Source organism: Pogona vitticeps, chromosome 3 (assembly GCF_051106095.1).
Source record: "Pogona vitticeps strain Pit_001003342236 chromosome 3, PviZW2.1, whole genome shotgun sequence".
Classification (NCBI taxonomy): Eukaryota; Metazoa; Chordata; class Lepidosauria; order Squamata; family Agamidae; genus Pogona; species Pogona vitticeps.
The window spans coordinates 170,671,076-170,689,483 of NC_135785.1; the positions used below are offsets into that span (position 1 = coordinate 170,671,076).

The 18,408-nt window shown below is 38.2% G+C and overlaps 2 long non-coding RNA genes across 2 annotated transcripts in view; one reads left to right on the top strand and one right to left on the bottom strand.

Moving 5' to 3' along the window:
- The window catches only part of LOC140705766 (uncharacterized), a 92,878-nt gene that overhangs the window by 69,342 nt on the left and 5,128 nt on the right, over positions 1 to 18,408 (bottom strand). The window lies entirely within an intron of this gene.
- Positions 1,542 to 18,408, top strand: part of LOC140705764 (uncharacterized) — a 66,147-nt gene continuing 49,280 nt past the window's right edge. Inside the window, exon 1 of the long non-coding RNA XR_012085261.2 lies at positions 1,542 to 17,901. This is a non-coding gene — a long non-coding RNA (uncharacterized LOC140705764). The remainder of the gene's footprint in view (positions 17,902 to 18,408) is intronic.

The following is an 18,408-nucleotide window of genomic DNA, read 5'->3' on the forward strand; positions in this document are numbered from 1 at the left end:
AAAACAAAAAAACCACAGTAAGTTGAATTTTCAAGCTCAGATATATTATTCTATTAAAATAACAGCTGACATATAAAAAACATAAAGCAATTTGAAAGCAGATCAGGTAAATGTTTTTTTAAAAGCACAGCATCCCCCACTGAAGGCTCCTTCTTCAACTGCTCTTTCAGTCACCACAGTCTGCCTGAAAAGATGGATGTTTACTTGTCAGTGAAGGGCCAATAAAAAGAGGGGCAACCTGCTTACTAGCACATACACATGTACATTCCTGCATGTGCACCAACACACACGTACACGCACGCACGCACGCACGCACACACACACACACACACACACACACACACAAATTCACACACATGTACACAGATCATGAACCGGACACTTCATTTTCTATGGGACATAATTCAATTTCTCTACTAGACAGTATAGAATGCTGAGTTTCATCACATTAGTTTTACAAACATGAGAAGTCTGAAACTATTTTTTCAGAGTAGAGGCTGGCACTTGTATTAGACCTGCCCAAAGAAGCTCAGCACCCCAAAATGGGCTTTCAGTTTGGCAAAATCCTTCAACTAGTACAAAGGTGGCCTGCTAAGTTCCTATATTTTATTCTCACCCCAAACATAGCAAGTTCTCATCTTATGCCACAAAAATGCGAGAGACCTGTAGCCTCTTAAAAAAAAAAGAGAACAAATAGATGGTGATCAATCCTTTCATAAGGTTCGAGAGAATTCTGCGAAACACATAGGCTGTGATGGAAAATAGCTTCCTAAACAGCTATTCCATTTTTTCCTTGCAAAAGTAAGTAAGGGGAAAGCAACAACTATCCAGTATTGCAGTGTTTCGGATTAAGCATGGGCCCATTCATCTATCAAGTTAACAATAAGGTAGCAATACTGAACTTAATGACCACCGCAGTAAATAATGCAGGCAATAACAGAACAATACGAGCAATAATAGAAATAATGCCACTTCTTGACTTAGTTACTGTACATGTATAGGTTTATGGCACTCCTGCTGGATGCACAGGAGTAGTGTGCATGCTACCTAATAAGAAACAGGATTAAAGTGATGAATCTGTAGAGCATGCTACTCCTTCTCAAGTGTATGACAACCACAAGAAGGCTGGTTGAAGGCTCTGGGCTGGGGTGAACAGCTTTCCCCCTTTCATTGCCATGTGACACATTGGTTTGTGTGGAATATTTTCTACCACAGGATTTCTTGCCAACCTGTCTGAATTATATAAACATGAACGTGAGTTCTCAGAGAGAGTATTTAGCATATTTATTTTATTTATTTATTTATTTATTTAATTTATATCCCGCCTATCTAGTCCAATGGACTACTCTAGGCGGCCAACAACAAGGATAAAATACAATAATATAAAACAGCAAATTACAGAAGAATTAGAGTAAAGAAACAATAAAGGGGAAAAGAAAATCAAAAATAATCTAATCTGGTGAGAAGGCCTGCCGGAACATCCAGGTCTTTAATAGATTCTTAAAGGTGCCCAGCGAGGGGGCTCCGCGAATACCAGCATATCCCAGAAAATGAGAGAAACACAAGCTTTTCCAACTGTGGTGGTAGAGGTTAGAAAATGGAAGTTTGGAAATGAGGAATACACCAAGTGTGCCATGAATAGCTTTTCGACAGTTATGTTCCACCACGTTATTGTAAACTGGATGAGGATGAGGTGGGTTTTTCTCCCAGAGTACTGAAATCCCACAGTTGTTTTAGAATTGCTGTTTGAGGCTTGCCATATTGTGGCAAGCAATATTTGTAGGCTTCTTTATATGTTCAGAGTTTTCTATATTAAAAAAAGGTAATTAAGACAAATGTTCCTCCCATCTTTTTCTCCTCAACCATTGCTGATAACAACTGTTTCCTGCTAAGAGAAAAGAAGTGAACATTCTCTTTGATTCTAGGGTTTATTCATTATTGGTTGAAATTTTAAGGAAAATAGCTGCTAACGAAATTGTACAAATGTCAGTTAGCACAAGATGCAAAATCAATTTATACCACAACATATACAGCTACTTCAGCACTCCTTAACTTCTCTTAGTGCAAGAGATTGTGTGAGGGATTGCCATGAGGGTAAGAACACCTTTGGGTTTAATTTCACTTTTCTCCTGAAGAGATAATTCCTTTTGTGGGGGAAGAATGGGCTTCAGGATCCAAAATTATCTCTGTCACATGTAGCAGTAAGAGAGATCATGGTATTCTATTGGTTTGATTACATTCTGCCTTTTTGTCACCATGAACAGCTATGGTTAAATAATACATCGTGAAGGTAACAATGCTAAAAAAAAATCAGAACAGACTTTGGTATTTACATTGGAAAGAAATGCAGCTGCAACTTTTTGATTGATTATGTTGGGGCAAAAACAATAAAACAAGCCAAGCCATTTCAGGCCTTCTGAAAACTTTGGGACACAAGAGAAACCTGAATGTATGATTACTTTATGTAAAATGAATGTCTAATGAATAAAAGCTAAAAAAGCAACATGCTGTATGTACTACAAAAGCTATCTATAATGTTGATATATTAAAGAAATGGCCAGAAATATAATAAATGAACATTCCATTACTCATGCGCTAGAGTCAGAATTAACAAATGAAGCTATTGACATACAAAACCAAGGCAGAAGCCAGTTTTAGAGGTGATCTCAAGGGCTACACACCAGCCTGGCCCCATGTTAGATAAATTTTTCTTACTGCGCAATCAGATGTGCCTCCCAAAAAAGAAAAACACCAAACCCACACACCCTAAATATGTTTCAAAAATAAATCCCAAAAGAATAGATATAAATTCTTCATCCTGAAGTGATAGAGTAAGTTTTGTTTTATGTGCCTAGATCTGTTTAAAAGACAATTTTTTTATCCATTAACACTGAGCACAGTCCACCAGTAAATACTCAGGTGCATTCATTTCAGTGGTGCTAAACAGCTCTTCCAGTTTTCTTGTGTCCATTGAGTTTCATACCATCCCTTATGAGGCTGCACACCAACTTCAGACTTTGACAGCTTTCTCTGGAGCCCCAATGACAAAAACGCTCATTTCACTTTTCATTTACCAGACTTCTCCCATACCCCTTTATTTCAAACATTAGGAAAAAAACCAAAAAGATATCTAGCAAGACCAGTGAAGCTATCCTGTTTTCCTGCTTCACCTCAACACCTTCGATGCTATCTCAGTCACTGTTTGGACAGAGCCACTGAAATACATGGGGCAAGTTAGTCGTGTCTCTGCTCCCACTGATTTCATTACCTGTAGTCTAAAGAGAACGGAATCAAGTTGCAGCGTTGTGGTTTTAAAGCAGAGATGGAAGAATTCTATTTTGTAATTGTAGTTAACACTCAACAGTCATTAGGTGAATTATATCGAAATACTTTACAAAAGATTTCCCCATGTCCACATCTGCAAAATAGAGAAATGTCTTATTACAACGTTTTTTCAGCCCAGCTGGGCCAGTGGAATAATTCAAACATCTAGGCAACTGAATATTTAGATCAGAGCGCTACAAAATAAATGTTCACTATTTTGTTGTATTTCTTTTTTGCATCTTTTTGATGCATTACACAGGTGGTATTTTTTAAATGTCCTTAGGAATACCATTTCTATTATGTTACATTTGCATGGTACACTGTGTATTTTTCTTAATACCAACAACAAGAAATTCTGTTTCTCTTTTTAGAAGTGGGCAAACATCTATCCATTGTGCCATTTTTAATTAGAAAAATGTATTCTATTAGTGAAATGAAAAATACCTGTATTGCATGCTACATTAAATTAATGGAATAGAGCCAAAACAGGCATTTCTAATGTTACTCATGAAAATCCTTTCAAAGCTAAACAAAATATTGCAAACAGGTAGCAACATCTGCAAATATCTGGATTTTTTTTCCTAGACTTGGGTCAAGAAGAGATGGTGACACCAAACAAGATCTATTTAAAAGTCAATTATGGGGTCCTGCTGTAGATAATGCTGGCATTCTTCAAAGTGTATAGCCTACATGACATAAGACATAGACTTTGCAAATTATGATCTCATATTTTCCACATGGTTTCTAATTCATTTCAAAGAAAATCCTGGAAGTGGTGGGTAACATTGAGAACTTGAACATCCTCATTGACAATATTCAGCTTTAAAAACATATTCATCACAAGAGAATCAATTTTCCAACTCGACAGACTGGACTACTGTCATTATTTAGGACACAAATCGACACGGTGTTCAGAAAAATCTGTAGCAACAATTTAGCCAAACAGAACAAATAACTACCCTTCTTGAGGAAAGTCTAAAAAAATTTCAAGTAAAATATCCATTGAAATCTGGCATATACCATAACCATCCAGTTCAGGCATGGCTCAGACCACTAAGACAGGATCAGTTAATAAGGTCATATAGCTGAGATTGTGGGATAAGCCCCAAAGAATTTCTTTTGGTCCTCACAGTTGTAAATGAAATGGGCCTATCGTTGCACTTAACTTTCTTATATCACCTATATTTGTCAGGTGATATAAGAAAACAATATAAATCTCATCAGCTTTTCATTAATTAAGCTCACCATAAATATGACATTAGCAATAGAAATCCTGAAGGTCATTATGATATGAAATGTATGAGGGCAAAACTGAAATCCCAGATCAGCCAAGCCGTTTGGTTTTGAACAATCTTCTGTTGTCAGTAAGTCATTGATTAGGGGTTTAAGGCATCTGAAAAGTCTTTTAGAATAATAAATAATAATCTTGCCATTCTAACATACATAGGTTACTTTGGTCTTGATTTTAAGTACATAAGGACAAGTAAATTTCTCTGCCCACATCAGTTAACGGAGTAAGGAGAATATCCGACCAGCTGAAATTACCCCGCCCCCAGTCCACTGAACTCTCAGCCTATCAATTTTCACCAGAAAATCCTGATCTACTTCTATTGGCACCAACCCAGATGCCACATAGGAAGGTAAACCTTTGGCACAGTGGTTAAATTTCAGTGATGCAGTCAAGACTCTGCTCATGATCTGAATTTGATCCCAATAGGCTCAGTTAGCTAACTCAACATGGTTGACTCAGCCTTCCATTCTTCCAAGATCAGTAAATTGAGTACCTAGCTCACTGGGAGGCTCCATAATTAAAATGTAAACCACCCAGAGAGTGCTTTATTTTATTAATTTATTTTATTAATTACATTTCTACCCAACCCAACCCACAAAGACATAAATAATGAGATCCAAACAATAACAACAACCTCCCAAAACAAAATAAACCTAGAGGCAATGGTGAATCAACATCAATTTAAATACTATGGGCCGATATATAGGCAGCACACTGTACTCTGTGGGGGTGTACCAAGGGCACCACAGGGCCTGGAAATTTTACCTTTCTGATTCCATTTCCCAGAATCCCTAGGCAGCATGACCAGTGGCCAATCCCTTTCTCCACCCAAGACAGCCCTGCCCTGCCACCCAGGTCAAAGATTATACCAACGGCCAATTAGACCTTCTTCTCACCTCTCCCTTCCTCCCAAGCCCTGGGAGAAGTTGTCAAGTAAAACAAGCAAGGATGCAGGCCCTTCATTTAATCAGGAAGCCTATAGGAAAAAGTAGGAAGCTTTTTATGCGACAAAAAAAGAAAGAAAGAAAGAAGAGGTGGTAGACATGTGGACCTCAGCAGGATTCGCGCCCCAACATGGACTAAGGCATGGCACCTTAGCAATGTTCAGAAACTGATTAATTAGCTGTCACTTTTATTTGTGGACTAGTGAATTATTTATACTCATAAAACGGTTTAATAATTTAGAGCTGATATCTTTAACAAATGACAGCAGAGAAAGTGACAAGGAGAAGGTGGCACGAAGCAACTCTCAACTTAAGCTGAGATCGATGCTATTGTGCTCCGGGCATTTGGTAAAGACAATTTTTTGCTGACTGTTTGCAGGGTAAAAAAAGGAGGAGGAGGAAGTGCGTTGATTTTGCATTACGTGTTAAACAGGCAGAACTGCATATCTCAGTAATCAAAGGAGAAAAGTTCCTTTAAACCAAAAAGAACATGAAATTACTCTGAAGAAATCTACATTTCCATATGAAATGAAAATCATTGTCTTTCTTTTAAAAGACTAAATAAAAGCTAATTGCAGTGTTTGTTTTAATTTTTTTTTCCTTCTCAAAGCACTTCTTCCATCTTTTGTTGCTGCAAACGCTTTGGATACATATTGATTTTGACCTCTGTGTCCCCCTTTTTTCTTTTTTTTTTTACAAATGCCTTTTAAAAAAATGACAAAGCTATCTTCCTATGACGAGGTTACTTTGTATGGTATCAGGATGGAAGCAAAATTACCATTCTCTGCCTCTGTGCAATCTAAATGCAGAGGGAAAGAAGTATAATTTGATCCTTAGCTAAATCCAAATTCTCACCAAGGGAAATGCTGGAGGAAGTGAAATAATTGAATACAAAATCCCTGCAAAGTCTTCTGTGGAAGGAGACAGCATCTCCCTCGGTCTCTGTCTCTGAAGTCCCTAAGTGGATGCACAAGCAAACAATAACTTGATTTGCAACTCAAACTAAAGAAAGCAAATACTTAAAGAAGGCACATCCTCAGTGTAACACCTTTCGGATGCCTTTTAAATGTCATAAAAATGCAGTGCAAACAAATGCAAGAATCTCTTCCTTACTCCTATACAAGGCAAATGCTTGTTGTGGAAACACTCTCGTGGGGCTTCTACAATCCAGGTGGAAATGAGGGGCTTGGTCTGCCTCTATCCCGAGCTGCTTTCGGGTTTCCACCCAGATCCAAATCATACTGAAATCAAGATATTAAGTCAGGAGAGCTCAAAAGCTTGCCTAGTAACAAACTATAGTGGTGCCTCGCTAGACAGTTACCCTGCAGGACAGTTTTTTTCACTAGACATTGACTTTTTGCGATCGCTATAGCGATTCGGAAAAACTGTGATTCCTATGGGGGAATTTCGCTGGACAATGTTTGGTCCGTGCTTCACAAACCGATTTTCGCTAGACAACAATTTTGACAGCTCCCTCCGTGCTCGCAAAACAGGTGTTTTCGGGACCTAAGCTTTGCAAGACAGCTATTTAAACAGCTGATTGGCAGTTCACAAACCGGCTTTCCTATGGTCGATCTTTGCTAGACAACGACGATTCTTCCCCATTGGAAAGCATTAAACAGGTTTCAATGCATTCCAATAGGGAAATGCTTTTCGCTAGACAATGATTTCGCTATACAGTGATTTCAGTGGAACGGATTATCATCGTCTAGTGAGGCACCACTGTATATCACACTTCTTTGTGGCATTTGGATTGGTGTCCATTGAAGCAATGGCAAACTATGGATCCTAACTCCAGATAACCTTCCAGTAATCTATATTGCCACCAAATTGCTCACCAGGGTAAACACTACTCACCTAGCGCCACTTTCTTTTTACAAGGCCATTCACAATTTGAAACAGGGTGCCTTTGATTGTTGTACAATGAGCAGTACTTTAGATGTCATGAAGCATGGTGGTTCTGTAATCATCATGCCCTTCTGTAGTCATTATCCTTATTCAGAGTCTTTTGCATCTTCATGTTTCAAAGCATGGTATCCCAGAAGGGATTCTGCTGTTCACTTAGCATTGCTAGAAAGTTTGGAAATATAAAGCGATTTCAGGCCGAGTGAAGACATGTCATTGTTCCTCTCTACTCAGCCACCAAATGGAGTCACAACTCACAACCTTACTCAAAATGCAAGAGAAAATATTATCCTCAGTACTACAGGTGGGGCTGGGTGGGTCTAATGATAAGATATATTTTGCATGTATTTAGCAGTCCTCCCTTGTGTACAGAAGATGTTTGTGATTTTCTTCATCTCTGTATATTTAGTTGCACTTTTTGTTTGGACTGGTCAATGGAGAGTAAACAAGGTCTGAATTAACAGGTCTGTTGATGCACTTTTTCTAAGAAAGTCCCATCAATGGGATTAATCTCAGGGAATAAGCACTTCTTTTAATGCACAGTCTGATCTTGGGAAAATGGTGTCTAAGAGCAGCCATTCTCTTAGGCCATGTCCCTTTTAGGAGCTCTTCTCAGGTCTCTAGAGCAGCATCAAACAAAATTTGGCTGTGTGCAAAAAGGATATAAAATGAACAGATGAATCTGCGGCTCCCTTCAAATGTACCTCTCCCTCGTTAGGAACGGCTGCTTTAGAGAATTCTGAAATGTTTCATTGCCTCTTCTCACCACATATTATAGAAGAGAAGAAATCCACCACTCTGCTTGGGCAAGAGACCACAGCCTAGCCAGAAAGTCTGTTTAATCTGTTTACAGTAGGACTGGAAGTAACATTGTCAGGTGCACAAAGAACAACAATATTGTTATACTGATGTTGTGTATGTAGATGTTATAAGCTAATGTTGATTGTCAGATAAACCATCAAACTATGGTTTAGAGAGGGGGTGTAGTGTATATGTCCCTGCCGACATTGTTGGGTTCCAACTTCCATCAGTTCTACCCAGCATAGACAAAGGTGAATGAAGCCATTGATTGCATTCCAACATCTGGAGGACTACATATTATTCATCCCAGATTAGAGACAAAGAATTGTTTAGAGTCTCAAAATGAGTCATCTGCTCCTTCTTCTCCCACTTCCCTCCTCCTCCTTAACACATCTCACTGAATTACCTCCTGAATTACTCACAACATCCTCTGCTCACAAATCAGGAGGACCTAGGAAGGATGCAAGCAAGCACAAGGTTTGCTCCCGAATCCTCCAGACCTTGGTTTGGTTCATAGGTTCGCATGAACACAGACATTGCCTCTATAGAGCCACAGGCAGATCCCGGTTTTCTCTTTTGTCTCCTGCTGGCAATTCTATCTTCTCTGGGTCAGAGGCTCTTTTTGGAGGATGATTGAATCTGTTATTTTTATACAAATTTTGAATGGCTAAGATTGAATCTGATATTGAAGGTACCAGTAAGTGCCTGTATATTGGGGTCAAGAGTAGAGTGGAAATAGAAATGTGATATAGTTTGTTACATGGATGAGGTATTCTCTAACAAGAAGCGGGTAACTGATTAGACAAAGTAAAAATTCTGCTTTATCTTTGCCTGACAGGGATCAGAACATTTGCAAGCATTCTTTCTAGCATTCATAAGTATCAGGATTCAAGTATTATTTTTCAAAGTGACTTACAATAGCAGCAGTTTCTTAGCAAAACCAGTTTCTCCCATCACCAGACACCAGTTTCATTTCCCTTTAGCTCATCCCCTCTCTGCTTTTAAATATTACCAGTTGGACCATACACATGAAACTATGGTCATTATTACACCTTAGAAAGAGTAGAACTCCATGACAACAATGTCATATAAAGTTGAAGCACATACACAAACAAAACCATGTATCTGAATTATAATGTCTGTGTAATCTATCAGCATTGCCTAGAAACTGAACTAGAAATTGAAACTGGGATTTTTGAAAATCCATAGATACTGTAATAAAATGGTATTTATTATTATTTTAGTTCTTATTTCTATAATTACTGAAAGTGAAAGTTCATTCCAGAACAGAAATTCCTTTTCAAGAAATCATTTCATGGAATCTGAGGTGGGAGAAGAAAGACTATTCTCCCCATCCTCAAAGCATGTACAACAATCCCTCTCTGTATTTCAGTGACCCACAACGTTCAGTATTGATAATCTTCTGACTTTCATTTTGTAACAAGTTAGTTGGCATTAATGTTCTTCAAAAATCCCATCTGTAGTACTTGATGTGTGAGTCTTTGGGTTACGTTTTCAGACACTGCACCCTTATTTACCAGAAACAGATAATGGGAATTCTGAAAAAATTGGACAATGTTAACCCAAAAAAAAAAAAAAAAGGATTAATGAAACCAGCAAAAAAAGAGAGGAATGTATGACCAAATTATACTCGTTAGAGCAGGTTTTCCCCCTCCTAACATACTACTAACTTCAAGCATGCATTCTTCTCCAACCACAGGGCTATCCAACATGCAAATTTACCTTTTCTTCTCCACAAAAATTAGATACAGATGTTGAAATACCCTAGTCTGTGAAATATACTGAAACAGATGTTTAGGACAGATTATTTTCTCATTTGCTGTCAAAGAACTGAAACTCCTCTCAAACAATTGGAGCGTGTGTGCTGTGCTCAGGGTTCAGGGGTGAGTTCTACACTCACATCATTTTGCCAGTACAACCGTTGCCTTTGATTCACATGGGGCTGAGCTAAAGAAAGAGTTAGCACTCAAGGTCAGAGTTGAGGTTAGAGGTAATACTATGACTTGGAATTTACTGGCTTACAAATGCATTTGCCTGATAATTATTACACTGTGATTTTAAATTAATTGCTACCCTTATTGTCTAATTGCTTTTTTGCTCCGGAAGGGGTGGCCAACCATGTGATACCCATCTTACAGTAGCGATAAAGAAGGTGCTTCTTTTTTTTTCCTTCTTGATTCTGTGAAATGATCAAGAAACACACATGACACATGGATATGTGTGAAGGTGTAGTCAGTGTTACTTCGGAGCTAAGATGCCTCTGAGCTCTTATCTTCAAATTTTGGAACATTATAGTCTTTCTCTAAGCTGTGCAATGGCAGGGAATGAAAAGAAACAGCAGACAGAGGCATCCCAGCTGTCACCATTCTGCCTTAGAACAGGAATCTCCTCTTCCATAAAAGTACTAGAAACAGGACTCATGATGCTTTGCCTCTATAGCTCTGAGGCCCCTGTTACTGTGTCAAATAAAGGAACTGCTCTCTCTGCTTTGAGAGGCAACACACAAATGGTCTTCATGCTTCACCAAAATATTGGCAAACCAGTGCTACTATGGCTCAGTTTTAATGCCAAGAACATTGGTTTAGTCAAAACTCTCATATGCTATTTAATGAAGCTCAGCATTTGACTTTAGCACTGGCATCCTCGGTTTTGATTTACGACATATTTTTAGTGCACAATCCTAAATGTGCCTCTGCAGAAAGAAAACCAGTTCAGAAACCTACAGCAGTAAGCAAGCAATCCAGTAAGGAGGTGTGGTTTTGCAACCTTGCTATTGAAATGTATGGTATATATTTTATTCTTCTGTAAAAACATTTTCGGGGAGAAAAATCAGTCTCTGTTTACAACTACCGTAAAGGAATCATGAGGTTTTAACTCTGTCCTACTGCATGAACAGAAATTTGGGGAGCTATTACATTTTCATGACTTGTATCTAAATTTAAACTTTGCTGGAGATCAAAGCATTTCCTCAAATAACACTTTCCAAATTCTTCTTCTGTAGAACGTTCACAAGCTGGGAGTCACTGCTTCTAATCAATCAATCAGCTAATCAAGCAATATTTATTCATTTAACATATTTTCAAGACTCACACTCTTCCTCTTTACGAACACCACATTAGTATAAAAAGGGTAAGGCCAAACTAATTGCAACTACTATGACATACTGTAAAATAACAAAAATAGAACAGTCAAATAAAACGCATTTGAAAACACTGAAAAAAATGCACTAGATAACATATCAGTAATTAAAATAACAGGGTCCATTACACCACCTAGAGTGATCGCAAGACCAGATAGGCGGGATATAAATAGAATAAATTAATAAAATAAATAAATACATGTTACCTAGACATAAGACCCATTGAACTAATATAAACTTAATGCTGAGTAGCTGTGCATAGGATTACATTGTCAGAGATTATGCATGGCTACTTACAAACTTACAATTAGGGTCAACCCATGGACCACGTTGGGGAACTATCTTCCCAAACTTTTAGGTACAGTGACCTGCTTTGGACCAGCCATGAGCTGCCCATGCTGCCAATCCTATATAGTAGGTGACTTCACCTTATTCCTTTATTATTAGCCTGGAATGCCACATGTCAGGAGATTGTCAAGCCACAATGCATGTCTGGTTTTCTATATCTGCTTTGATGGGTCACCAGTTAGTTATTCAGGCCTGTACTTCAGCCTGACTCCCTGGGGTTCATACATCACCCTTTTGGATCAATTTTAGCTGGTTATGTCCAGTTAGTTAAAGCCGCATTCTGATCCTATAAAAAGGATGGGTGTGCTTCAATGGATGAATGGCTGCTTCTACAAATCAGGTGGTCATACACTAGAAGATTACATATGAGAGCATGTGAGCCATTTATGTCCTCCCAGCATTTCAACTAAAGTAACAAGAACACACAAAGGCAGTAGAATGACATCCTCACCATAACTGCAGGGCACACTTGACAGTCAAAGGCGGTGTCAGCTGCAGCCACAACCACCAAGCAAAACCCCATGTAGAATCAGAAATCCCTTCACCAAGATAATACACAGTCAGCATCTTTTAAGCTCTGTGCTAAGAGGAAACAGAAGTAAAATATTTTCATCGTTCAACAGGACATATTTCAATGTCCTGGCATGGTAGTGAGTTTTTCATATAATTAAATGGTCACCAGTATTTACAAGGACGTGCTGTGGATTTATATTTAGTTGATTCATATTGTGATTACCACACACCCCATTCCTAACCAACAGGTGCTGGCAGACTCAGATTGAGAACCTACCACTTCAGGTACCAATCAATTTCTCAAGTGAAATATAATCAGAGTAAAAAGACGCAATACAACTGTAGCACATGTTACTTGCCTCTGTTTTTCTTGAAACATGTTTTTAAAAGACTGCAAATAGTATAGAGTTAGTGCATAATTAGCCTTTTCCTGAATGCTGTAGTAAACAGTTTTAGAATTGGGGAAAAAAAATTATAAACACTGCTGAAAGACTTTTTTTAAGTAGCTAAGAGAAATTTTCATGGTGCTGTGACTCATCTTTTTTTGTTCATGTCTTCCATTTCAGCTAATTTTTTAAAAAAATAATGATTACTTCCCAAGTTAGAGAATATAAACTATTGAGCTTTAAACCTTTGTGGATAAGCAATGGAAAAATAGTTCACCCAGCCTCTGAAACTGTAAGAGTTAAGTCCAGTTTCACACAGAACTTCATTTAATAAAACAATGAGGTATAATTCTGGCAGAATAATTGAAGTATATTACAGGAAGATTTTTTTTTAATGTCAGAAGGTTATGAGTAATACTTCTATGGCCTTATAAATTTTCAAGAATTTGTAGCTGTATAAGATCAATAGTATTCCTTTAAAAATTATAGACCACACCATACGGAAGGCTCACTGTGGGTAACACTAGATTAAAAACAATTACAACATCCCACTAAAATTTAAGCTAAGATCCAATTAAACAGTTTAAGAACATTATAAATATTAACCCACAGCCGTCTGGCAGCTGAAGCACAGCCTCCCCAAACCAGTCAAATAGATTTTTTAGTAGCAAATGTCACAAAGTCAAAGGAAGACTATGTGAAGTGTTCCCATCCTGGCACTTTCTATGATAAAATAAGTTTAGCTGCTAATACATAACATGATGCAGAGCAAGCTGAGGAAAGGAAAGGAGAGGAACAGAATATAACTGTGGCACTATCAATTCTGAAGATGTGTTGCATTCTTAATTAATACTTTATTTCAGACTTTCATGCACATCAAACTCTGTCCACTGAGAAATGTCCCGTTAGAATATTTTCCTATAATTCCCTTTCCAAACAACTCTGTGAGCTCATTCACATACTTAGCACTTTCTTTGACATGGTAGCATCCACATGATGTGGTTTGCAGCTGCTAAACATAAACATCACCGAGCTCACGTGAAAATAAGGTGGTATTCATGGAGTGAGGAATTTCTTCCTTTACAAATAAGCATGAACACAAATCAGAAATGGAAAGAGAGCTAAGAGAGCTTTTGCATCATTACTTTGTTATGTTCAAGCCACTTCTGGAGCAGCCAGAAGTGTCTTAAAGGATGAAGATGGGTCCTCTTTTGTCATCTCAGTTCAAGATCTCACAAAGGATGCCTATATAAGGGAACATCTTCCCTTTTCAGTTGATGTATAGGAAATTGACCTATTACTTGGCAGGGGAATATAGAAAATAAATTCTACATAGAAAAAATTAAATCACTACTTAATGAATGCTCATCTGACATTGTTCTGTTGTATCATTTTTCTATGTGATACAATTATGCACTATTCAAGAAGAGGAAATGAATTATTCCCTGAACAAGACAAAGAAGATACAGATTTTCACAAAAATTGCATAGGATCATGTATATGTTCAGATGCAAAATTTGAAATAATTCCAATAAAGTAGAACTAAAATGCATGATTCCAGCATACTGTAGAAAAAAAGTAACAAATTAATCTGTGCACCTATTCAGTCTGCTATCCAGGTATTAACCATTGATTGGCAACTTCAGTGACCCTCTTCTACCTTCTTATAAATCTTTATCTTTAAACTGGACTTTAACTTAAAAGTAAGTTCTTTAAACAGAGAGCTGTCCTTTGCAAAAGTAGGACACAGGAACATACTAATTTGTTTTCAGGTTACATTATTTTTCAGTCCTAAATATCTGAAGTCATATTTCTAAAACATGTAAATGCATAGGATGTAGAAAAATCAAGTTACTTTTTTGTTAGGTTGGCTACATTAGCTCTTTATCTTGGCTTTGGACAAGATAGCTGTTCCAAGAATGAAATCCAATTGAAGAGCTACATGTGCATAAATCAATGTTATGCACATGGCAACTCTGCTTACATCAAGGGGACAGAGTTGGTAGAAAACCAGTTCTACAGGTGCACTGCACAATTCTTGCTACTAGGGAGTTCTGATACGTTATGCCTACCCTGTTTCCCTGAAAATAAGACCTAACCTGAAAATAAGCCCTACTATGATTTTTCAGGATGCTCGTAATATAAGCCCTACCCCCAAAATAAGCCCCAGTGAAGTGAAACCCCGCCCTCCACCATTGTGCAGCAACCAAAAGAAGATGACACGACTGTATTTGAATCAATGTAGATTGCTGTACATGAAAAGAATAAAACATCCCCTGAAAATAAGCCCTAATGCCTTTTTTGGAGCAAAAATTAATATAAGACCCTGCCTTATTTTCAGGGAAACACTGTAGATAAACAGGATTCTGGCCAGAATATGCAGTTAAACACAGAATTATTCTTAGAGTATTGTATTCTATAAAGCAGGCCACATGGTCATCCATTACTATACCACATGCTAAGGAATAGGGCTCTGTCATTCATTTGATTCTTTGTTTTGCATTCTGTCCTCTAGAATCCTCCAAGAATCCTTCAAACAGAATTCTGAGAACTCTGCCCAAGGACACATACCTACAGTTTCTCTCATCTGAAACATGCTCTATATTCTAGGCCTGTGCTTCCCAACTTTGGGTCCCTAGATATTTTTGACTACAACTCTGAAAAATCCTGGCCATCGCAGCTAGTGGTGAAGGTTTCTGGTAGTTTTAGTCTAAGAACAGCTGAGGACCCAAGGCTGGGAACCATTGTTCCAAGCTGTCTCAAGCCTGCTTCCTCTAAAATGAGTAAACTGAGCCATTGCTCTCTGAGAAGCCTAAGTCTTTATGGGTGGTGTAGCCATTAGGCTCTATAGATGGGGGAAAAAAACCCAGAGAACTACATCTCCCATAAAGACTTGCAGTCTCCTTCTCGCCCCGAAGCACTGAGCCACTTTCCTTTTGGTATAGGAAATGGGGCACAAGAGAGCCTGGAGTGGGCTCTGTTTCAGGTGAGTAAAATATATCTTGGGAATTCTGGAGAATTCTGGGACCAGCCCCCACCCAAAAAAATTCCCCGGAAATTGAACACTCCTACTAAGTAGTATACCTGCTGTGTAAAATTAGCAGACAACAGCATCATGAAATGTTTACCTAGAGTTGTTTGTTTGCTGTTTTGTTTTTCTCAGAGCAAAAATAAAGAATACATAGTCTTCTGAGGACAGTTCTTCCATTACCCCAAGGCCATGGGAGTTTGTTTACAAGCAGCCTTCACACAAGAGGGGGAATAATAGGAGAACTCTTGGACCATCCGTGAGTTTTTCACACTCACTCTAGCTGTTTGTGGAGAGATGATACCAGCATGGGGACAAGTTAGAGTTCCCTTATGCGGGTCTGATATTCTCACGTTAAACTGGGTATTTGCAGTCAAAGTGATGCCTGAATAGCATTTAAATCTCCGTGAGACAATCTGCACAAGCTCTCCATCCTGAACATAGGAGATGGAGTATCTCCAATCCAAGCAGTATTCTACCTCGAGACATAATATGATTGAACTTACACACCAGCCCAGTGACATGATATAAATGGAGTCATTTGAAGTGCTTTGCCTATAAACAGCCTTGGGATACTTGAGGCTTGCCATAGGGTGTGATACATCCTGACTGGAAATAAGGAAAATGGTGCTGTATTTGCTTGTTCCTTCACTCAAGACGAAAATAAAGAATACAATGTCATCTCAGAAATAGGAACGCTAATTTAGTGCACTTTTTGTGTAAGAACTTCCCAAAATTGGCAAGTTTTTTTTATAAATGTTGTTGGGGGAAAAAACCAAGCAAAGGGATTTTGTTTATGTTTTGAAGTCTAGGTTTCAATCTCTGTAAGTTCAACAACGTTTGTGATGCTGAATTAGAGTTGTTGCTTCCTCCCTTCTTCCCCCTCTCCTTCTTTTGGACAGTTTCCCCATCTATCATAGCTATACAAAAGGCAGGTATAACATCCTCACCGTACCTATAATATTTGTATTCTCTATATTCAGTCAGTGTAGCTGCTTGAGAATTAAGTTTGGTTTGATTTGTAAGAACCAACCAAATGTAAGAACTTTTCAAAATCTGAAAGTTTCTCTATGCACAGGATGGGGAAAAAAGATTTTAAGAATTCAAATGTGGGGAAAAATGGACCTAACAGAATCATCTAATTTGCTAGACTGTTCATTCAGCTGCATTTTGGAATTTCCATCAACACAACTTTACAGAACTGCCTTGAAACACATCAGGAGAGCCCAAAAATATTGTTCTGTGACAAAACCAGCTCCTAAAAATGTACATGGACCACGCTGCTCATGCGGGACTCGGTAGCACATGTGGTCTGCATAAGCCATGAGAGATCTTTTTTTTTTTGATAGTCAGCCATAACCATATACATGTGATAGGAAAACCCTCATCCTCAATAGGAGTCAGTTTGGACAAAGAAGAACACATCTGGTAATACTTTCGCAATGACAGACAGGGAGTGTAGCTACACACAAATGCACACGTGCGCACAGACACCGCATGCCAAAAAACATAATGTCTGAATCAAGGAATAGACAGGCAGTGAGAGGAAGAACAAAATGATGTTCCCAGGAAGGGAGGGAAATGGCTCAGGCAGACATGCAGAAATATGAAGCAACATAGAATGCAAAGTTAGTTACTTATGGGAAGACTGCCACAGAACAAACAAGGAAAACAGACCCATACTTTATTTATTACTTAAATAAATAGTTTGTACAGCTTGCATTTTGTACTCAGTTTTCTGACAATATAAATCCGGTTCCCCATCACTCCCTAATATCTATATTGTTTAGGGCTTTATATACTGTATGATTAGTTGGCAATGGTACTGTTCAATCTGTACTAATCTGAATGCATTTATATTGTCTGAGCAGTTCCCTAATTGGTTTCCATCCAAGTGATCCCACAGAGAATAAGGTTACATGCTGAAAAGGGCTGAGGTGAGAGAGTGGTTAAAAGGGGAATGCAAACTCTTTTCCTGTTCTTATTAAGAATGCATTGCACATCTGCATTTAAAAAAACCCCACATTTATAAAACTGTGTCTGCCTGAATAAGTGGGAATTGTATACCAGCACAGCAGAAAAAAAGAGAGGATCATTTGGGAGCGCTCCACCCTTGCTGTTTCATTTATGGCGTGATACTGTACATACAGATTCTTCATGGACTTGGGAAATGCATGGAAAGGGAGAAATTTTCCCACAAGGTATAAGATTTTCTCTAAAAGTGTATGAAAGTATATAGGAGGGGCTCTTTTTGGCTGCAATGAGGGGGGAGGCAGGGAGAATACCCACTTTGCTTTCTAAGCCAGATTTTTCAGGCATCAGCAAATGACATTAAAAATTGGAACAGACAAACTCTTTAAGTCTATACTGTCAGTTACAATTTCCCTCTGACAGAGAGGGGAAAAAGATGATCTAAGAGGCCAGCTTGGATAGTCATCCAAGGTTTTTTTTTTAGATTCCTTAAATGATACTTAGTGGGTTGTTTTTTATATAGCACCAAAGAGCTTTAACGCTGACACCAGTGTCTTGGAAGTTTCTCTGAATTTTGCCATTGATACTGAAAGGAATGACGTAAAAAAGGATGCAATAAAATATGAACTGAAAATGCTATTAGAAATGTTACTGTGGCATTATTCAAAACCTGCTGTCGGCAAAATCAGTATATGATTCCGATAAACAGATGAGTGATAGGTGTTAGGTATTACTGT